At 42.6% G+C, this 23701-nt stretch overlaps 1 long non-coding RNA gene across 2 annotated transcripts; it reads right to left on the bottom strand.

Annotated features, from left to right (window-relative positions):
* Positions 1-201: 201 nt before the first annotated feature.
* LOC137384984 (uncharacterized) lies at positions 202-21257 on the bottom strand. Of its 2 annotated transcripts, none has more exons than XR_010977711.1 (3): positions 21181-21257; positions 3187-3375; positions 202-1829 (listed from the first exon to the last, which is right to left on the bottom strand). It is a non-coding gene; the product is annotated as an uncharacterized lncRNA (long non-coding RNA). The 2 variants fall into 2 exon arrangements; XR_010977712.1 differs by having other exon boundaries at positions 3291-3375.
* Positions 21258-23701: the final 2444 nt, after the last annotated feature.

Raw genomic sequence — 23701 nt, 5'->3', positions numbered from 1 at the left:
ATGTTTCATGTGTCCTGGATAACCATGTGCATAGGAAGTGCATCCTGTTACTTTAAATCAAGCTCCCGGTTAGCTTATGATAAATGTTTGCTTAATAACACAGTAGAGAACAAAGTTAGAGCTCATCCCTTAAAGGAAAGGTGACAGGACAAGTTGAGAATGATTTTTTTTTTAATTTTTCTATTTATTAATAGAGGCATATTGTACAAAAGCAAGGAAGTTATACTAAACTGTTATAAAATATTGATTCCAGTCCCAGTTGGACTATTGTGACCAATTCTGAGCACCACACTTTAAAAAGGATGTTCAAGCCTTAAAGAGGATGCAGTGACATGTTAGTTGAATGGTACCAGGGATGAAAGACTTCAGTTACATGGAGAGATATTGGGGTTGCTCTACTTAGAGTAAAGATTAAGGGGAGATTTGATAGAGGTGTACAAAATCATGATGGGTTTTGAAAGAGTAAATAAAGAAAAACTGTTTCCAGTACCAGAAGGGTGAGTAGCCAGAGAGCACAGATTTAAGGTAATTAGCAAAAGAGCCAGAGGTGACATGAAGAAATATTTTTCTACACAGCAAGTTGTTATGATCTGGAATGCACTGCTTGGAAGGGTGGTGGAAGCAGATTCAATAATAACTTTCAAAAGGGAATTGGATAAATACTTGAAGGGGAGCAAACCTACAGCGCTATGGGGAAAGAGCAGACAAGTGGGTCTTTTATATTGCTTTTACAAAGAACACAATGGCCCGAATGGCTGTCTTCTGTGCTGTATCATTCTATGATTCATATGTGGTGACTGGATGAATTTGGGGCCAGCATTTAAACCAGCAAGATTGAGGTTCCTTTGATTCTGTTGATACTGCTTGTGGTGAGCTTTGCGCTTTTGCAATGGGGTGTATTTAGGGATTAGATTGTTGATTTTGCATGTGGCGTTGTCAAAAAAAAGAAAGACTTGCATTTATATAGTACCTTTCACAGCCTCAGAACATCCCAAAGCTCTTCACAGCCAATGAAGTACTTTTGAAGTGTCATCACTGTTGTAATATAGGAAATGCAGCAGCCAATTTGCATACAGTAAGCTCCCACAAACAGCAACATGACAAGATAATTTTTGTGATGATTGAGGGATAAGCATTAGCCAGGACACCAGAGATAACCCCCTGCTCTTCTTTAAAATAGCACCATCTACTTGAGAGCGCAGATGGGGCCTCTCAGCTTAAACATCTTATCTGAGATGCAGTACTTTCAACAGCACTACATTCCCTTAGTACTACACTGGAACATCAGCCTACATTTTTGTACTCAAGTCCTGAAGTGGCATTTGAACCCACAGCCTCTAACACATAAGCAAGAGCACGACCAGCTGAGTCACAGCTGATACTGTTGAAGGAGTTGGCAGATGGGATAGGGAAAATTGTAGCTAGGCTTAAGGAGAAGAAACAAACTATTGAATTTTTTGTGCAAATTATGTGATTGAGGAATTGCATCGTGAAGAAAAAAATTCTGTTGAAATATAATTATAGACAGAAAGGTCTTGCTGTTTGTGCAATATAATTGGTGAGTCACAAAAGTAGGAAATAGCCAATAAGAAAGGTTGAAAAGACAAAGCTTTAGCCAATGATGAAGAAGAAAATAAACAGATATTCAAACAAAAAAGTTGCTGACCATTCCCCATGCTAAAAAAACAGATTTAAATTTGTATTTATGTTAGCCAGTGAGCTGCTGATCCACATAGACCAGAAAGGTCCTAGGTTTGATCCCCAGCCTGTACTATGTTATCTGGTCTCAGTTATGGCAGCATCAAGGTTTCCAGGATTGATCTCCGTGCCTGAGGATTAGGAAAGGGAAAATTGGTCAGGGTTCACAATCCAGATGAAAAACAAAGTGCTACAGATACTGAAAATCTGACCTGAGGAAGAGCCTGAAGGCCTGAACAGTCTGTTCTGTTCTTCCACAGATGCTGCCTGACATGTTGAGCATTTCTAGCTTTTCCCATTTCCATTTTTTTAATCCAGATTGCAACACTGCTGGAAGTGGAGGCTAAATGCGTATGGGATCAGATTTAGCTGTGAAGACCCACACAGTGGAACAGCCTGATGAACCTCCCCCAACCCAGCAAGGAATTCAAATCTCCAGGAAAGGATGGCAGAGAGGAAACTGGCAGCAAAGTTTAAAATCAGATTAGAAATCTTATAAATTTCACTAATACACTCTTATTTTCCTTTAATTTGACTTGTTTAAATTAGACATGTCAGATTGCAGATTTCTAACTCAAGTGTAGAAAGGGAATGACAGGTTGTTCAATGGTAAAGGATATAAATGCTTCTCTTTCAATACCACAAGCAGAAACTATTCTTCTCATGTACAGAGCCTGAAGATAAAGATCAGAGCAGGCCAGCCATGCATTGAAAGGCTAATAGACTGGATAGAGAGAGAGAGGGGGAAGGTATTCCCTATACATTGATACTAAGATAGACATTGCTGAAGGCAAGGACTCGATGTACAAAGGTCTCAGTGGGCAGCATTTTATGAGGACAGCTGGAAGGACTGATTGGGTGAACAGCGAAAAGTAATACCCGTAGGAACATAACAAAGGAATTTGCTCAACTGAAAAGGACATATTCTGATGAAGAGAAGAGTTTATTCATCAATGGTAACTTTTCAACTCTGCCATTCATCTGGTAGATTGCAAGAGGCATTGTTCATCAAATGCGGGTTTGCAAATGATGAAATTGAGACAGAAACTATGTTTCTATAAGGTTGACTGCCTACGTAACGCTATATAGTTGGATGCGGACCAGAATACAGCAAATAACATTGAAGTATGGTGTTTGAATTTGAAGGGTATTGCAGGGAAATATCTTGTTATTTATGCCTACATAGTCAGGCTTTTAAAACTGATAAACCGTCAAACACGTCTTAAGAACCTTCTCACAGTTAGATGCAAAGCAAGCAATGTTTCATACAACTTGTTTCATAGGTTATACTATGTGGATTAAGTGAATGGGGTGGTAGGAAATCAGAAGTTTAAAAGAACACCAATCACTCACTTGCCACCTAAGGCCTACAGGGCTCGACACAGGTACCAAGCACTTATGAAAATACTTAAATCGGCATCCTATGTCATATTAGGGCCCTGAAACAATTTTCACCTTTCAATGGTCGGAGCGATCTGACCAGCTTACCTGGTAGTTGAAAGGTCAAATTGGTACTCCTTAGCTGCTGGCAACTACAAAAATTATTCTTGAACATTCCTATTTCTGTGGAGGATTTCAAAATCATGTGTTACCGGGACTGGAAAGTTCCAATTCTGGACCCAGTCAAGGTTCCACTCCCAGGTTGCATGGGGCTAAATTTTCTGATCTCAGCTAGGCCTGCAAAATAAATACAATTAAGTTAATTCCTTCCTTCTTTCCTTCCTTGGCACTGAACTAAACAAAAAGGGCCAGAATTTACCCCATTTACTCTGCAATGGTCTCTGCTGTAAAATATGTGTGTTTTGACACTGAGTAAGGACAGCATAAGGCTCCAGCTATGGTGCTCCCCACGGTCAAATGACCAGTTGGATGAGAGACCAGAAGGTGGAACCATGCTCAAGCATGAGTCAATATTGGTGAAAGGGAGAAGAAAAAGTGCAATGGAGCAGTTTATCATTCGTTCGTGGGATGTGGGCGTCGCTGGCTAGGCCAGTATTTATCGCCCATTCCTAATTGCACTGGAGAAGGTGGTGCCTTCTTGAACCGGAGCAGTCCTTGAGGTGTAGACACACCAACGTTGCTGTTAGGAAGGGAGTTCCAGGATTTTGACCCAGTGACAGTAAGGAATGGTGATATAGATCCAAGTCAGGATGGTGAGTGACTTGCAGGGGAACTTGCAGGTGGTGGTGTTCCCACACATCTGCTGCCCTTTGTCCTTCTAGGTGGTAGTGGTTGTGAGTTTGGAAGGTGCTGTTGAAGGAGCCTTGGTGAAATGCTGCAGTGCATCTTGTATATGGTAAACACTGCTACCACTGTGATGTAGGGAGTGAATGCTGAAGGTGGTGGATAGGGTGCCACTCAAGCAGGCTGCTTTGTCCTGGAGTGTGTGGAGCTTCTTGAGTGTTTTTGGAGCTGCACCCATCCAGGCAAGTGGAAAGTATTCCATCACACTCCTAACTTGTGCCTTGTAGATGGTGGACAGGCATTGGGGAGTCAGGAGGTGAATTACTCGCTGCAGGATTCCTAGCCTCTGACCTGTTCTTGTAGCCACAGGATTTATATGGCTACTCCAGTTCAGTTTCTGGTCAATGGTAATCCCCAGGATGTTGGTGGTGGGGGATTCAGCGATGGTAATGCCATTGAACGTCAAAGGGAGATGGTTAGATTCTCTCTTGTTTGAGATGGTCATTACCTGGCATTTGTGTGGCACAAATGTTACTTGCCACTTATCAGCCCAAGCCTGGATGTTGTCCAGGTCTTGCTGCCTATGGACATGGCCTGCTTCAGTATATGAGGAGTTGCGAATCATAGCATGTATATGGCACAGAAAGAGGCCACTTGGCCCATCGTGTCTGTGCTGGCTGAAAAATGATCCGCCCAGTCTAAGCCCACCTTCCAGTATTTGATCTGTAGCCCTGCAGATTATGGCACTTGAGGTGCATATCCAGACTCCTTTTGAATGAGTTGAGGGTTTCTGCCTCAACTCCCCTTTCAGGCAGTGAATTCCAGACCCCCACCACCCTCTGCGTGGAAAAAAATTTCCTCATCTCTCCTCTAACCTTTCTACTAATTAATTTAAATCTATGCCCCCTTGTCACTGACCTCTCTGCTAAGGTGAATAGACCTTTCACCTCCACTCTACCCAGGACCCTCAAAATTTTGTACATTTCAATCAGATCTCCCCTCAGCCTTCTCTGTTCCCAGGAGAACAACCCCAGCCTATCCAATCTTTCCTCATTGCTGCATTTTTCCAGTCCTGGCAACATCCTCGTAAAATTCCTCTAGTGCAATTACATCCTTTCTGTAATGAAGTGACCAGAACTGTATACAGTACTCAAGTTGTGGCCTAATCAATGTTTTATGCAGTTCCAGCATAACCTCCCTGCTCCTATATTCTATACCTCAGCTAATAAAGGAAATGATTCCATATGTCTTCTTAACCACCATATGGACCTGTCCTGCTACCTTCAGGGTCTGTGGACATTCCCTCCAAGTTCCCTCACTTCCTCTACACTTCTCAGTATTTTCCCATTAATCGTTTATTCCTTTGCCTTGTTTGACCTCCCCAAATGCATCACCTCACACTTCTCTGGGTTCTCCGAATTCCATTTGCCACTTTACTGCCCATCTGACCAGACCATCAATATCTTCCTGCAGCCTACAGCTATCCTCCTCACTATCTACCACACGGCCAATCTTTGTGTCATCTGCAAAGTTCTTGATCATGCCCCTTACATTTACATCCAAATCATTAATGTATACCACAAAAAGCAGGGCCCAAGCACTGATCCCTGCGGTACCCCACTAGTCACAGCCTGCCAACACGAAAATGACCCATTTATCCCTACGCTCTGCTTTCTGCCTGTTAACCAATCCATGCCAATATATTACCTCCAATCCCATATGCTTTAATTTTGCTAACCAACCTCCTGTGGGGGACTTTATCAAAAGCCTTCTGAAAATCAAAATATACCACATCCACCAACTCCCCTTTATCAATTCTGTTATTAACACCCTCAGAAAACTCCAATGGGTTCGTCAAACATGATTTCCTATTCATAAATCCATGTTGACTATGTGCAATCAGATCATTATTATCCAAGTGTCCATTTATCACATCCTTCAGAATAGATTCTAGCATTTTACCAATGACTGATTTAAGGCTGACAGGTCTGTAGTTTCCCATTTTCTCTCTCCCTCCCTTCTTAAATAGTTGGGTGACATTTGCGACCTTCCAATCTGCAGGAACTGCTCTAGAATCTATAGCGTTTTGGAAGATGATCACCAATGCACCCATTATCTCCATGGCTACCTCTTTCAACACTCTGGGATGTAGAATATCAGGTCCTGGGGACTTATCAACCTTCAGCCCCATTAATTTCTCCAATACAACCTTCTTACTAATACTAATTTCCTTCAATTCCTCATTCTCCCTAATTCCTTGGATCGCTAACTCTGGGAGATTTCTTGTATCTTCCTCAGTGAAGACAGGCACAAAGTAATCATTTAGCTTCTCTGCCATTTCTCTATTTTCCATTATAAATTATCCTGACTCTGTCTGTAATGGACCCACATTTGTCTTAGCCAAACTTTTCCTTTTTATGTACCTGCAGAAGCTTTTACAGTCCGTTTTTATATTTTGTGCTACCTTACATTCATATTCTATTCTCCCTTTCTTTATCAGTTTCCTCGTCCTCCTTTGCTGTATTCTAAAATCCTCCCAATCCTCAGGTTTACTACTGTTTCTGGCAACTTTATGGGCCTTTTCTTTTAATCTTATACAATCCTTAACTTCCTTCGTTATCCATGGTGGACTGCCTTTACATTTGGGGTTTTTGTACCTTGGAAGAACTTTACACCCCTCTTCCTTAACTACAATATCTGCATTGTTCCTCTCTATTGTGAAGACAGTGGCAAAGTATTCATTCAAAACAATATCAACATCTTCCACCCTACGCATAGGTTATCGTTTTAGTCTTTTATGGGTCCAACTATTTTCTTAGTTATCCTCTCACTGTTAATGTATTGATAAAACATCTTTGGGTTCACCTTGATTTTGCTTGCCAATATTCTTTCATGCTCTCTCTTAGCTTTCCTAATTTCCTTTGTGATTTCACCCCTCCACTTTCTATACTCCTCTCAGCTTTCTGTAGTATTGAGTTCTCGGTGTCGGACATAAGCTTTCCTTTTCTGCCTTATTTTACCCTGTAAGCTCCTTGACATCCATGGTGCTCTAGATTTGAATGTCCCACCCTTTTTCTTTGTGGGAACATACTTACTCTGAACCCCTTGAATATCCCCTTTGAATGCCTCCCACTGTTCTGACACTGATTTATCTGTTTCCAATTGAGAACTCTAACTCCTGTTCTATACTTGTCCTTTTCCATAATTATGTTAAAACTGATTGAATTATGATCACTACTACCAAAATGTTCTTCCACTGCCACTCCTTCCACCTGCCAGTCTTAATTTCCTAAAACTAAGTCTAAAATTGCGCCATCTCTTGTTGGACTTGCTACATACTGGCCAAAAATGTTCTCCTGAATGCACTTCAAGAATTCTGCTCCCTCAATTCCTTTCACACTAAGTCTATCCCAGTTAATATTGGGGTAGTTAAAATCCCCTACTATTACTTCCCTATTGTTCTTGCACTTCTCAGAGATTTTCCTACATACCTGCTCTTATATCTCCCTCTGATTGTTTGGGGGTCTATAGTATATTCCCAGCAGTGTGATTGCCCCAATTTTTTTCCTCAACTCAATCCATATGGCCTCATTTGACGAACCTTCCAACATATCATCCCTCCTCACAGCTGTAATAATTTGACAAAATTGCCACTCCCCCTCCTTTCTTATCCCCCTCCCTATCGCATCTCAAAACCCTGTAACCAGGGAGGTTGAGCTGCCATTCTTTTCCCTCCTTAAGCCATTTCTGTAATAGATTTGATATCATACTGCCACGTGTCTATCTGTGCCTTCAGCTCATCTACTTTATTTGCTATACTCCTTGCATTGAAATAGATACCCTTGAGCACTGCCAAACTCTTTTTAGAAATTTTCTAACCTTTGTTTCCTCTGTCATCCATTAATTTTCTGTCTTCCATTTTCATTTCTGATTTTGTCCCAACTGAGTCTCCCCTCAGGTCCCCAACCCCCTGCCCCAAACTAGTTTTAAACCCTCCCCAACAGCACTAGCAAAACGACCCGCAAGGAACTCAGTCCTAGATCTGTTCAGGTGTCCGGCCTGTACAGCCTATCTCCCCCAGAGCTAGTCCCAATGTCCCAGGAATCTAAAGCCCTCCCTCCTGCACCATTTTTCCAGGCACACATTCATTTGTCTTATCCTTCTATTTCTATACTCACTTGCGTGTGGCACTGGGAGTAATCTGGAGATTACTACTTTTGAGGTCATGCTTGCTAATTTCTTACCTAACTCCCTGAATTCTGACTGCAGGACCATATATCTCTTTCTACCCATGTCGTTGGTTCCAATGTGGACCACGACTGCTGGCTGTTCACCCTCCCCCTTCAAGATGCTCTGCAGCCGCTCAGTGACATCCTTGACCCTGGCACCAGGAGGCAACACATCATCCTGGATTCACGTCTGCAGCCACTGAAATGCCTGTCTGTTCCCCTGACTATAGAATCACCTATCACTATGGCTCTTCCAGCCTTCCTTGTACCCCACTGTGCAGCTGAGCCACCCGTGGTGCCATGGACTTGGCTTTGGCTGCACTCCCCAGGTGAACCATCACTCTTATCATTATTCAGAACTGAATACCTGTTGGAGAGTGAAATGCACTCAGGGGTCTCCTGCACTACCTGCCTGATTCTTTTTGACTGCCTGGCGGTCACTCATTCCCTCTCTCCCCGCATACTCTTAAGCTGTAGGGTGGCCACATCTATAAACATGCTATCCACGTAGCTCTCATCCTCATGAATGCACCACAGTGTCGCCAGCTGCCGCTCAAGTTCAAAAACCCAGAGCTCAAGCTGCTGCAATTGACAGCACTTCCTGCACAAATGGTTATCCATGATATGGGAAGCATCCTGGATCTCCCACATAGCACAGGACATGCACTCTCAAAGTTAAAGCACCCTTGCCATCCCTTTATATATTAGTTGACCCTTTGTTACTGCTAAAAAAAGAAATGTTATCAATACTAAAACACCTTAGAACTATTAATAAAACCTTACTGGTACTGATAAATCCCACTACAAATCAATACAGTTCACTAGTTAAAATAAAGCTTTACTCAAAGAAGATAATACTCAACAGCTACTCACTTATTCCTTGATATTAATGCTTAATTTTTTACTCGTTTTTAGTTCGCCAGTTGTTGAGATGCTGAAACCCAGCTATTCACTGATACTCCCTAACAGCAGCTGCTCACCAACAAATCCTGTGATGTCACTGTTCGCTTTTTTTTTTCAAACTCATGTGTGCCTGAACTCCTGTCCACTGCTCTCCCAGAAGGTAAGTGCTGTAGGCCACGATCCTTGGGCGTTATTTAACTGCTCCCTGCTCAGTGTTCCTCCCGCAGGTCCACTCCTCTCCCAGAAGGTAAGTGCTATAGGCCATGATCTTCAGGCTTTATTTAACTGCTCCCCACTCTGTGTTCCTCCCGCAGGTCTGCTCCTCTCCTGGAAGATAAGTTTATATTGTACACAGCGCCGTGTGCTGCCCGAGAACAGGTTCTCTGATCTTTTTCCTCCACCAGCAGAGATGAACGTGACTAGGGAAGAGAGTATATGAGGTGGTTTCCCATTGTCTTCCTCAGACCAGAACAGAAATTGAACCCGTGTTGTTGATGTTGTTCTGAACCACACGCTAGTCATCTAGCCAACTGAGCTACCCAGTCCGTGGTAATGCTGAACATTGTGCAATCATCAGCAAATATCCCCACTTCTGACCTTATGGTGGAGGGAAGGTCATTGATGAAGCAGCTGAAGATGGTTGCACCTATGACACTGCCCTGAGGAACTCCTGCACTGATGTTCTGAGACTGAGACAATTGACCTCCAACAACCACAATCATTTTCCTTTGTGCTCAGTATGACTCCAACCAGCAGAGAGTTTTCCCCTTGATTCCCATTGACTCCAGCTTTACTAGGACTCCTTGATGCCATACTCAGTCAAATGCTGCCTTGATGTCAAGGGCAGTCACTCTCACTTCACCTCTGGAGTTCAGCTCTTTTGTCCATATTTGAACCAAGGCTGTAATGAGGTCAGGAGTTGAGTGGCCCTGGCAGAACCCAAACTGAGCATCAGTGAGCAGGTTATTGCTGAGCAAATGACGCTTGATCGCACTGTCGACGACCCCTTCCATCACTTTGCTGATGATCAGGAGTAGACTAATAGGGTGGTAATTGGCCAGGTTGGATTTGTCCTGCTTTTTCTGCACAGGAAGTGCCTGGGCAATTTTCCACATTGTCAGGTAGATGCCAGTGTTGTAGCTGTACTGGAACAGTTTGTCTAGGGGCAGGGCTAGTTCTAGAGCACAAGTCTTCAGTACTATTGCCGGAATGTTGTCAGGGCCCCTAGCCTTTCCAGTATCCAGCGCCTTCAGCCATTTCAAAATATCACGTGGAGTGAATCGGATTGGCTGAAGACTGGAATCTGTGATGCTGGAAATCTCAGGTGGAGGTCGAGATGGATCGACACTTCTGGCTGAAGATGGATGCAAATGCTTCAGCCTTGTCTTTTGCACTGATGTGCTGGGCTCCCCCATCGTTGAGGATGGGGATATTTGTGGAACTTCCTCCTCCTGTCAGTTGCCTAATTGTCCACCACCATTCACAACTGGATGTGGCAGGATTGCAAAGCTTAGATCTGATCCATTGGTTGTGGGATCGCTTAGCTCTGTCTATCGCATGCTGCTTGCGCTGTTTGGCATACAAGTAGTCCTGAGTTGTAGCTTCACCAGGCTGACACCTCATTTTGATGTATGCTTGGTGCTGCTCCTAGCATGCCCTCCTACACTCTTCATTGAACCAGGGTTGGTCCCCCAGCTCGATGGTACTGGTAGAGTGCGGGGATATGCTGGGCCATGAGGTTACAGATTATGTTGAATACAATTCTGCTGCTGCTGATGGCCCGCAGCGCCTCATGGATGCCCAGTTTTGAGTTGCTATTTCTGTTTGAAATCTATCCCATTTAGCACAGTGATAGTGCCACACAACACGATGGTGGGTACCTTCAATGTGAAGATGGGATTTCGTCTCCAGAAGGATTGTGCGGTGGTCACTCTTACCGATACTATCATGGACAGATGGATCTGTGACAGGTAGATGGGTGAGGACAAGGTCAAGTAGGTTTTTCCTCTTGTTGGTTCCCTCACCACCTGTCACAGACCCAGTCTAGCAGCTATGTCCTTTAGGACTTGGCCAGCTCGGTCAGTAGTGGTGCTACCGAGTCACTCTTGGTGATAGACATTGAAGTCTCCCACCCAGAGTACATTATGTACCATTACTACACTCAGTGCTTCTTCCAATTGGTGTTCAACATGGAGAAGCACTGATTCATCGGCTGGGGCGGTGGGTGGGGGGGATGACGAGGGAGATAGAGATTATGATGAAAAAAAAAGAGGATGCATGATGCATGTCAGGTGAATTCTTCAAGTGAGAACCAGACCAAGTACAATGGCTGGAATTTTACATTGGGCAGGAAGCCCCACCCACTGGCCAAAAAGTTGGGGCAAGTTCACCTCCAACAGCCTTGGGGAACCACGCCAGCATTTTACGCTCCCCAGGCCCTTAATTGGTCTTGGGCGGGACTTCCACCTCTCTGAGGCACGAAGTCCCATCTCCAAGAAATGCTGGCGAATCAGCGGGCTGGCAGCTCTTAGTCCCAGCAACACCACTGGGAGCAGTGGACTCTGTTGTGACTGCACCCAGCTTCAGCAGGATTGTGGCCGTTGGCCCTAGAAGTGAGCTAAGTTTTCGGGCCTTGCTGGGGACAATGAACCGCAATGAGGCAAGGGGGTGTGGGGGGATCTTTATTTCAGTGCGGGCAGTTGGGGCTTTTGGGGGTGGGTGCCTTCTGTTGGGCACAAGTTGGCCAATCAGGAGGGCCCCACCGAGCCTGCAAGGTGGCTACCAGGATTTTAAGAAAACATTTGACAAAGTTCCAAATAAAAGGCTGGTTAACAAAATTGACGTTTACGGAATAGGAGGGTTCAGTGTCTAATTGGATTTTAAAAATTGGCTCAAGGATAGAAAAAAGCAAGTCATGGTAAATGGTTGTTTTTTTGAGACTGGAAGATGGTATACGGTGGTGTTTCCCAAGGGTCACTGCTGGGACCACTGCTTTTTTTGCATATATAAATGATTTGGCTCTTGGAATACAAAGTAGAATTGCAAAATGTACCGATGACACCAAACTTGGAAGAGTTGCAAACAGTGAGGATTGGCAGATGGAATTTAATGCAGATAAGTGTGAGGTGATGCATTTTTGCAGAAGGAGTAGGGTGAGGTAATGTAGAGTTAATGGAACAGCTCTAAAGATTGTGAAGGAACACCTTTAGGTGCATGTGCATAGATCTTTGAAGGTGTCAGGACATATTGAGAGAGTGGTTAGCAAAGGATATGGGATCTTGGGCTTCATAAATGGAGGCTTTATAAAGCTCTGGTTAGGCACCAACTAGATTATTGTGTCCAGTTCTGGTCACCACACTTTAGGAAAGATGTGAGGGTCCAAGAGAAGGTGCAGAGGAGACTTACTAGAATAGTTCCAGGAATGGTGGATTTTAGTTACAAGATTTTGGAAAAACTCGGGTTGTTTTCTCTGGAGCAAAGGAGATTGAGGGGAGAATTGATACAGGCTTAGATAAGTTAGACAAGGAAAAACTATTCCCATTAACTGATCGTACAAGGACTAGGGAACACAGATTTAGGGTTTTACGCAAGAGATGCCGGGGGAATGCGAGGAAGCATTTTTAATGCAGTGAGTGTTAATGCCCTAGAACTCGCTGCCCACAAGGGTGGTGGAAGCGGAGACAATCAATGACTTCAAAAGGAATTGGATGGGCACTTGAAGGAAATAAACTTGCAAGGCTACGGGGATCGAGCGAGGGAGTGGGACAGACTGGATGGGCCGAATAACCTCCTTCTATGCCGTAAATGACGCTATGACTTCAGATAATTGATGAAAGAACCAGAGAGGAAATGAGGAGAATTTTTTTTTTCCACAGTGAGTTGTTGTGATCTGGAATGCAGTGCCTGAAAAGGTGGTGGAAGCAGACTCAATGGTAACTTTTTAAAGGGAATCGGAGATATCAAAAGTAAAGATTTTCAGGCAGGGGAGTGGGACCAATTGGATAGTTCTTTCAAAAAGGCAGTACAGGAGTGATGGGCCAAGTGACCTCCTTCTGTTTAGTTTAGTTTAGTTTAGATTAGAGATACAGCACTGAAACAGGCCCTTCGGCCCACTGAGTCTGTGCCGACCATCAACCACCCATTTATACTAATCCTACACTAATCCGTAGGCGGTCATGTGTCACCTTTGGCATGTTTCCGGCAGTTCCTGCAGCCATACTGGTGCCAAACGTCGTGCTCTGCACTCCTTTGGACCCCACCAGAAAGGCCAAGAGGGGGGTTTTGACGCTTGGGCAACTCTCAACCTCCATACATTCGCCCAGGCATGCGCCATGGAGAGGTCACTTCATAGTTGCCTCGCAGCGACTGACACCACTGACCACCTCCAGGTGCTTACCCATTGTCTCTCGAGACAAGGAGGCCAAAGAAGAAGAAGACTAATCCCATATTCCAACCACATCCCCACCTGCCCCTATATTTCCCTACCACCTACCTATACTATTGGCAATTTATAATGGCCAATTTACCGACCAACCTGCAAGTCTTTTGGCTTGTGGGAGGAAACCGGAGCACCCGGAGAAAACCCACGCAGGCACATGGAGAACTTGCAAACTCCACACAGGCAGTACCCAGAATTGAACCCGAATCTCTGGAGCTGTGAGGCTGTGGTGCTAACCACTGCGCCACTGTGCCGCCCCTGTTAGATTATATGATGCACCAAGAGCATAGGCAGGAAAGGGGTTGGGGGCAGGGAGAGGGGGTTGTGGGGGTGGGCAGTGTGGGTCTGTGTCCAACCGCCCCAAAATGTCAACATTTTTTGATCTTGGACCACTCGTTCTTTTGAAAGAGTGTGCCTTGAATCATTTGATAGAACATTAAAAAAAAACTACGGTTTTCCAAAACTATCTGGAAACCTATTAATTGGGCTCGAGCTTCTATTTGTTCACTGGGATACTGCAGTGGTAGTGATAGCAACAGATAACCTACCCTTGAACTTCATGCTTTAGAGATTTGTTTTTTTTTAAATCTAACTTGCGGGATAGGAAATAGCTGTACTCATGTTGACCACACACTTTACACCCTGTCCAACAAACTTCAATGGAGAGTAAAATCAGGCAGTAAAACAGCCAGGGGACCCTAAACTGCCTGTTTCCCACCCCACAGGTTAGCTTCAAATCACCTATTTTGTCCAATAGGATTTTTTTCACTTTGTTTCTTTTATTTCAACTGTTGGGTTAATGGAAGTAATACTGTAGGATGCAATAATCTATTTGTACGTTATTGGGAAATACCTGTTTGAAGTAGTTTGATTTGGTTTAATGAACCCATAGCCAAATATTACCTGCCCTGCCAACCCCACCCCCAAAAAAAATCCTCCAATGACTTCCGTTGAAAATTTTGACTTCATTCGTGAAAGTTTCAAGTTGTGGTATTTCCTTCTTTGGGTTGTTCCACAAAGATTAATTATCTAAATTTTCTTACTGTTAGAAATTAACAACTTAAACTGGAGGACAGCGAATGTGGTACCATTATTCAAGAAGGGTAGCAGGGATAAATTACAGGCTGGTGAGTCTAACATCAGTGGTAGGGAAATTATTAGAAAAGATTCTGAGAGACAGGATTAATCTCCACTTGGAGAGGCAGGGATTAATCAGGGATAGTCAGCATGGCTTTGTCAGGGGGAGATCGTGTCTAACTAACTTGATTGAATTTTTCGAGCAGGTGACTAGAGGTGTAGATGATGGTAAAGCAGTTGATGTAGTCTACATGAACTTCAGTAAGGCTTTTGATAACATCCGGCATGGGAGATTGGTTAAGAAAGTAAGAGCCCATGGGATCCAGGGTAATTTGGCAAATTAGATTCAAAATTGGCTTCGTGGAAGGAGGCAGAGGGTGATGGTAGAGGGTTGTTTTTGTGAATGGAGGCCTGTGACCAGTGGTGTACCGCAGGGATCGGTGCTGGGACACTTACTGTTTGTAGTGTACATTAATGATTTAGACGTGAATGTAGGAGGTATGATCATTAAATTCGCAGATGACACAAAAATTGGTGGTGTCGTAAATAGTGAGGAGGAAAGCCTTAGGTTACAGGACGATATAGATGGGCTGGTAAGATGGGCGGAGCAGTGGCAAATGGAATTTAATCCTGAGAAGTGTGAGGTGATGCACTTTGGGAGGTCTAACAAGGCAATGGAATATAAAATGGATGGTAGGACCCTAGGGAGTACAGAGGGTCAGAGGGACCTTGGGGTGCTTGTCCATAGATCACTGAAGGCAGCAGCACAGGTAGATAAGGTGGTTAGGAAGGCATACGGGATACTTGCCTTTATTAGCTGAGGCATAGAATATAAGAGCAGGGAGGTTATGATGGAGCTGTATAAAACGCTGGTTAGGCCACAGTTGGAGTACTGTGTACAGTTCTGGTCGCCACACTATAGGAAGGATGTGATTGCAATGGAAGGGGTGCAGAGGAGATTCACCAGGATGTTGCCTGGGCTGGAGCATTTCAGTTATGAAGACAGACTAAATAGGCTGGGGTTGCTTTCTTTAGAGAAGAGAAGGCTGAGGGGGGACCAGATTGAGGTATACAAAATTATGAGGGGCATTGATAGGTTAGATAGAAAGAAACTTTTTCCCTTCGCGGAGAGGTCAATAACTAAGGAGCATAGATTTAAGGTAAGGGGCGGGAGGTTTAGAGGGGAGTTGAGGAGGAATTTTTTCACCCAGAGGGTGGTTGGAATCAGGAACACACTGCCTGAAGGGGTGGTAGAGGCAGGAACACTCACAACAAAGAGAACAAAGAACAAAGATAATTACAGCACAGGAACAGGCCCTTCGGCCCTCCAAGCCTGCGCCGATCCAGATCCTCTCTCTAAACATTTCGCCTATTTTCTAAGGTTCTGTATCTCTTTTCTTCCTGCCCATTCATGTATCTGTCTAGATACATCTTAAAAGACTCCATCGTGCCCACGTCTACCACCTCCGCTGGCAACGCGTTCCAGGTGCCCACCACCCTCTGCGTAAAGAACTTTCCACGCATATCCCCCCTAAACATTTCCCCTTTCACTTTGAACTCGTGTCCTCTAGTAATTGAAACCCCCACTCTGGGAAAAAGCCTCTTGCTGTCCACCCTGTCTATACCTCTCATGATTTTGTACACCTCAATCAGGTCCCCCCTCAACCTCCGTCTTTCTAATGAAAATAATCCTAATCTACTCAACCTCTCTTCATAGCTAGCGCCCTCCATACCAGGCAACATCTTGGTGAACCTCCTCTGCACCCTCTCCAAAGCATCCACATCCTTTTGATAATGTGGCGACCAGAACTGTACGCAGTATTCCAAATGTGGCCGAACCAAAGTCCTATACAACTGTAACATGACCTGCCAACTCTTGTACTCAATGCCCCGTCCGATGAAGGAAAGCATGCCGTATGCCTTCTTGACCACTCTATTTACCTGCGTTGCCACCTTCAGGGAACAGTGGACCTGAACACCCAAATCTCTCTGGACATCAATTTTCCCCAGGACTTTTCCATTTACTGTATAGTTCACTCTTGAATTGGATCTTCCAAAATGCATCACCTCGCATTTGCCCTGATTGAACTCCATCTGCCATTTCTCTGCCCAACTCTCTAATCTATCTATATTCTGCTGTATTCTCTGACAGTCCCCTTCACTATCTGCTACTCCACCAATCTTAGTGTCGTCTGCAAACTTGCTAATCAGTCCACCTATACTTTCCTCCAAATCATTAATGTATATCACAAACAACAGTGGTCCCAGCACGGATCCCTGTGGAACACCACTGGTCACACGTCTCCATTTTGAGAAACTCCCTTCCACTGCTACTCTCTGTCTCCTGTTGCCCAGCCAGTTCTTTATCCATCTAGCTAGTACACCTTGGACCCCAAGCGCCTTCACTTTCTCCATCAGCCTGCCATGGGGAACCTTATCAAACGCCTTACTGAAGTCCATGTATATGACATCGACAGCCCTTCCCTCATCAATCAACTTTGTCACTTCCTCAAAGAATTCTATTAAGTTGGTAAGACATGACCTTCCCTGCACAAAACCATGTTGCCTATCACTGATGAGCCCATTTTCTTCCAAATGGGAATAGATCCTATCCCTCAGTATCTTCTCCAGCAGCTTCCCTACCACTGACGTCAGGCTCACCGGTCTATAATTACCTGGATTATCCCTGCTACCCTTCTTAAACAAGGGGACAACATTAGCTATTCTCCAGTCCTCCGGGACCTCACCCGTGTTTAAGGATGCTGCAAAGATATCTGTTAAGGCCCCAGCTATTTCCTCTCTCGCTTCCCTCAGTAACCTGGGATAGATCCCATCCGGACCTGGGGACTTGTCCACCTTAATGCCCTTTAGAATACCCAACACTTCCTCCCTCCTTATGCCGACTTGACCTAGAGTAATCAAACATCTGTTCCTAACCTCAACATCCGTCATGTCCCTCTCCTCGGTGAATACCGATGCAAAGTACTCGTTTAGAATCTCACCCATTTTCTCTGAGTCCAAGCATAACATTCCTCCTTTGTCCTTTAGTGGGCCAATCCTTTCTCTAGTTACCCTCTTTCTCCTTATATATGAATAAAAGGCTTTGGGATTTTCCTTAACCCTGTTTGCTAAAGATATTTCATGACCCCTTTTAGCCCTCTTAATTCCTCTCAAGAAATTCAAGAAATTCAAGAAATATTTAGATGAGCACTTGAAATGCCATAACATACAAGGCTACGGGCCAAGTGCGGGAAATGGGATTAGGATGGGTGCTTGATGGTCGGCACAGGCGCGTTGGGCTGAAGGGCCTGTTTCTGTGCTGTCAAACTCTATGACTCTAACATATTCACCATATTGGTTGCAGCTAACCCTATTTAAATTCAGGCTTATTACAAGTTGGCGCCCAAAGTGGGGCAAACTGCGAACTAATTGTTGTTGTTAAAACGAGTTTAAGATGGATTCGGTCTAAAAACACAATGAGGCACCAGGTGTTGCAAATGGGTAGGAAACCTCATGGCTTATGGGTTACAGCAGGAGTGTTTCATCACAGAAACCAAAAACAAATGGCAGGAGTGTTTTTTTAGGAAAGAAGTCGCTAACAGTCTTGAGGAGAAGTTAGGGGTCCCGGTGGCCCACGAAGTGATTGGACTGATACAGGATGACAGGAAAACTTATTCTGAAGTCTGGGGTGATGTAACATCCTGGGTACATGCGAAAAAATTACACTTAAGGAAGAAGCATACCAGAAGGGTTAAGAGCTAGTTAGCTGAAATAGAGAGGGCAAAAGAACATCAGAACTTAGAAACCAGAAATGGTGTTTTAATCTGAATGCTGCTGGCTGCAGCAAAAGCTCTGGGAATCCAGCAGATGAGGCGAAACAACAGAGAGTCAGGTGACCAACATGAACTATTGAGACAACAGTTCAAAAGGCATAATAAAAATAATTAAAATAATTAGGCTGATAGTAAATGCTGAGAAAAGTGCTGAGAAAAATGAAACATGAAAATTACTGAGTGAAAGTAAGTTATTGTGTTTCTTTTGTCTGACGCCTGTCTTTGCAAACTGTGCGATTGATTGCTTTGATTGTAGTGCTACCCATCTTCTGTGCATAGAGCCAGAAGTCATTTATCCATTTGTAGTATTGTCTTTAATGCTAGTAGTATATTGGCATGTTCTGTTTATGTTCATTACTTGTGTTCTCTATGTATGTACACATGTGTGTATTCTTGTGAGAAATTTAAGTCATGTTTTTAGTTTTGAACCAGTTGCAACTCTAAATTTTCCTCATGCTCAAGACCTGGGAATATCATGAAAATTTTGGCATTGTGAGTTCATAACCCATTGCAGGAATCAATATTTCTAAGTTACATGAAAGTATAAAAGTGTGAATGTGATTGTTGAGTCTGTTCATTTCAATTTAAAGTTATGCACCCAGAATTGAGATTTAAAAAATATTTTAAGTTGAAGATGCTGGTGTGGATTTATTTTGGCCAAAATTTACTTGTACAACTGTGAAAAACTCTAAAGAATTTGTCTTAACAAAACATTAGCTTCAGCCTTGAAGTTATGTTTGCTTGGATGTCGGGCAGAAGTTCAATTTGAACTTTCCAAAACACTTTGCTTTAATTGGGCTAGAGTTTTAAAAAAAACTGCTATTGCTTTACAAGCTTTAAATTAAAGATACATGGTCTTAATTATAGATTTTCCAAATGAGGTTAGGTAACAAACATCAGAGATTGAAAAATAAGTTTGGAAACAGTTGGAATTTAATCTAGAATGCTGTCTTCGCTAATGAGAATGTTTTCCTTTGAAGTTGATAAGGTTACTAATGATTTCTGTTGTTTTAATTTTGAAGGATAAAATTTGTGCAAGTTTTAAAAAGTAACAAGATTTGGGGGGAAAAGAAAAATGGTGTTTGGTTCTTTTCAATTGGGAAAGTTCATTTTTAAAAAGAAAATTACCCGAAGTAACACAATTGCATGCATCAGGGAATGTCTCAATCTGCCCGCTTGCAAACAAGCAGAGAAGTTAACCCTTTCCACCGACTGCTGATTTTTCTTTTCTTCACCACACTACCTTTGCATTGCTGAATGTGAATTTATGCATATATAGGACATTATTCAATTTTAAGTTTCTACAAATTCTTATATATTGGGCATTATTAAATTTTAAGTTTCTAAATTGATAGATATGATTGGAAAAATTAACCCTTTAGGCTCTTAACCAGAGCCACAATGGATTCTTTGTAATTTTTTCTTTTAAATAGGTGACCACGATTTTCAGGTCTGAGTGAATACTGATAGGGCAGCTAGAGATTCAGCAGTTTTACAAATTTAAGAACTTATCTGCAGACATAAAATGTCACAGCATGATAACGATTTACACTAAAGGCTTTTCCTTTCAGTGACTTAGCTTTAAACCCATTTGGATCATTTGATATCTTCTGACACAAAGGGCTTGAGAAGGGGTAAAATGGAAGCTACCTCCAAACCAATTGTGAGCACTTTTGTGTCGAATGTAAAAACACCATGTAAAATCACCAAGCCTGGACATCATTGTTTCTGGGATTGGAATTGATAAAATAAATTGATATGAGTTCCTGTTTCAGCACTCAAGAAGGGAAATTTTACCTGTAATTTAAAGCGGTGATCAAATTTTCATGAGAAGAAACTGGTGGAAAGTAATCTGTGTATCAAGAAATAAAGTTTCTTTTGGGGAAAAATAAACTTGATCATTGCCAAAAGCTGTCAACCCAACAACACTGCTATTTTAATTTAGGGAAATTTTGAAATGATAAAATATCAGTTATGGGCGGCACAGTGACGCAGTGATTAGCACCGCAGCCTCACAGCTCCAGCGACCCAGGTTCAATTCTGGGTACTGCCTTTGTGGAGTTTGCAAGTTCTCCCTGTGTCTGCGTGGGTTTCCTCCGGGTGCTCCGGTTTCCTCCCATATGCCAAAAGACTTGCAGGTTGATAGGTAAATTGGCCATTATAAATTGCCCCTAGTTTGGGTAGGTGGTAGGGGAATATAGGGACAGGTGAGGATTGTGGTAGGAATATGGGATTAGTGTAGGATTAGTATAAATGGGTGGTTGATGGTCGGCACAGACTCGGTGGGCCGAAGGGCCTGTTTCAGTGCTGTATCTCTAAACTAAACATAATATGACAGGTTATCTTTGAAAAATAAAAGGTTATCTAAAATAAAGAAGACAAACAAAATGTATTAATACTGGTTTAAATGTGCGGATGTGATTTGTTACATTTGAAGCAACTAACATGCTGAAATGCATGGTGATTTTACACTGAAGAACAAGTCCCAGACCTGCTCAGTTACTTGAAAACAGCACAACATGAAATGTTTAATGTGGCCAGCAGATTGAGACATTTTAAATCATCAAGGCATTGACACGTACTCCATAGAGAAAGTGACTTTAAAATAATCGGGTAGATAGACACACACTGGTATTGGTCAGAGGGAGAAAAATTAAAGTTTGGAGATATAGAATTTGGATTGGGACAACTGAGGGCTAAGGAGATATAATGCATAGCAAGAACTAACCACAAGAAGGATGCAGGTAAAGGGAGAGGTGAAGAATCTTTTAAGTCCATGCATGATCTATTGTTTGAAAAATATATACTTACAACATACCAATAGTTTAGAATTAGCAGCACTCCCGCAAAAGAATAAGGAATGTTGAGTGAAGTGGGATACAGCTGGTGAGTGCCAAGCCCAGTCGATAGTGAGCAGGGATTACATTTTACTGCCTAACGACTGATCTGCCGAATCAATACCTGGAACTCGCATGCTTAGAAGGTCAAAAGTGAAAGGTCAAATGAAGTTTTTCCCTCTCAATGTGGGGAGTCTGTTAGATATTAACAATATGCCTAATGTGTTTTATATATATATATAAAACAGCTTGAAATAGGTAAAAAAAAATAGGTTAGTGTTGCAAGTTTAATTTTACTGAAAACTGCTTAAGGGTTCCTTTCTTTAGAAATAAACCAGTAGAATGATTATTCCACGATGATGACAGCTGTAGCTATCTTGGAAAGGAGCCATGTTTAGACGAGGCCTCTGCAATAGTGGGAAAGCAGCTGGATAGGTACTTAAAACAAATAACAATACTTCAAATAAAAACAAGGGTCACTGACCTGAAACGTTAACCCTGCTTCTCTCTCCACAGATGCTGTCAGACCTGCTGAGTATTTCCAGCATTTCTTGTTTTTATTTCAGACTTTCAGCATCTGCAGTATTTTGCATTTATAACCACACTTCAAAGCTGTTGTAGGATTTTCAGAAACCTTGCTTAAGTAAAATGTTTACTGAAATGTGAATGTTAACTAGTGTGTGAAAGTAAAATAGAAATTACTTTACTGAATAACTCCGTGGTTCAATCGTCTGATAAGGAATTAGAATGGTTGTATTGAATAGCCATTATGAATAGCTTGTTTGTCGTATAAGTGTCTGAAAGGGTTAATGGTTGAGACAGTGAGAGTAACCCCTCCCACTGTAGTGATGATGTGGTAATAGTCACATGGGCAGTAGGCTTGGAAGGAGCTAAAAGCACCATTCGAAGTGCTAGCTAGAGATCCTCATGGAGAGTGTAAATAGAATGTAAATAAAGAGTTGATGTTTAGCCAGCCAGACACTCCAAGACCTTTGTGAAGGACCCTATAACTATATTACCAACAACATAGAATATCGTGACATCAATATACAACATTGTTGACAGGCATTACAAACAGCTTTGGGCATAAATAATTGATAATAAGTAGATATGAATAATGAAACTTTGGAAAGTTAGTTTGAAGACTGGAGATGGAATGCTTCTTGGGAGGATGAAACTGATCGGGGGAACAGCATAAGATGAGGTAAGAAAGAACAGTCACATAACTTCACTGCATGATTGATTAATATTTCTAACTTGTTTTTCAGGAAGTCTTAAAACATCAACACCAAGAAGGCGACAACAGGGCATGGTACCAAGCCAGAGAATAATGCAGCAGAAATTCACACATTCCGTGCTCCAGATCCAGAATTAATTAATAATCTGAGGGTAAGGGAACATTTTACAAATAGTGACCATGATCTGAATTTTGGTATTCAGTTTGAGACAGAGAAAGGAGAGTTACAAACCAAGGTTTTAATTCAAGTAAGGCTGGCATCGAAAGGATGAGCAATGAACTGATCCCAGTAAACGGAGTTGAACTGCTAATGGGTAAACCTGCAGACCAACAATAGAAAGTACTCCAGAAAGTGTTTGGTATAGCGCAAAACCTGTAAATACTCATAAAAGGCAAAGGCTCCACTTATGTAGTTAAGCAACCATGGCTAATAAACGGGATAAGAGACAGCATCAAGCTAAAAGAAAAGACTTACAAATGCACAAAAAGGAAGAAATCCAGCAGACTGGGAGAATAAAGGGATACAAAAGAGTTAACAAAAGGTGCATAAAGGAAATCAGAAATAAACTAGCTAATGATATCAAAGCTAACTGCAAAAGTTTTCGTAAATATATTAAGAGAAAGAGAGTGATAAAAAGAAATGTTGGCCCATTAATGATAGATGCGAGAGGACTATAATAGATAAGAAATGACAGCCTTGTGACATGAATACTTTGTATCCATGAACAGAGAGAAACGATAAAATATCAGCAGTACAAAGGAACCTAAAGCTAAGTTAAAGGAAGGGATTTAATTTAAGTTTTTAAAAATGGAAATGGAGAAATTAATGGGATTTAAAGATATCCTGCACCACAGAGTATTAAAAGAAATAGGTGAGGATATTGAAGATGCATTAAGTCATAATTTTCCGAACCTTCTTAGATTCAGGAATTGATCCTTTGTATGTTCCTCTTGGAGGAGATTAAAGGCAGGAGGAACATACTTCTGGGTTGGTGTGTCACAAAGTCACCCAAATATATCACTCCTGTTGCCTGGGGTGTGGGGGGTGGGGGGCAGTGGGGTGGATGGCACTCCTCCTGTTAGCTTTACTCATTTAATCAGCCTCTTCCAGAACAAACTGTCACACTCTACTCACCACAGGCTAGCCAACTGAGGGCTCTTTCCCAAGCTTAAATACTTCAGCCCTTTGAGGAGAAAGCCATGGCGATCATGAGGAGACACTCAGCATTTGCCAAAGGAGATGGCAGGGCTGGCAGAATGTTGCC

Source organism: Heterodontus francisci, chromosome 27, assembly GCF_036365525.1.
Source record: "Heterodontus francisci isolate sHetFra1 chromosome 27, sHetFra1.hap1, whole genome shotgun sequence".
Taxonomy (NCBI): domain Eukaryota; kingdom Metazoa; phylum Chordata; class Chondrichthyes; order Heterodontiformes; family Heterodontidae; genus Heterodontus; species Heterodontus francisci.
This window is presented reverse-complemented; position numbering and strand designations above follow the sequence as displayed.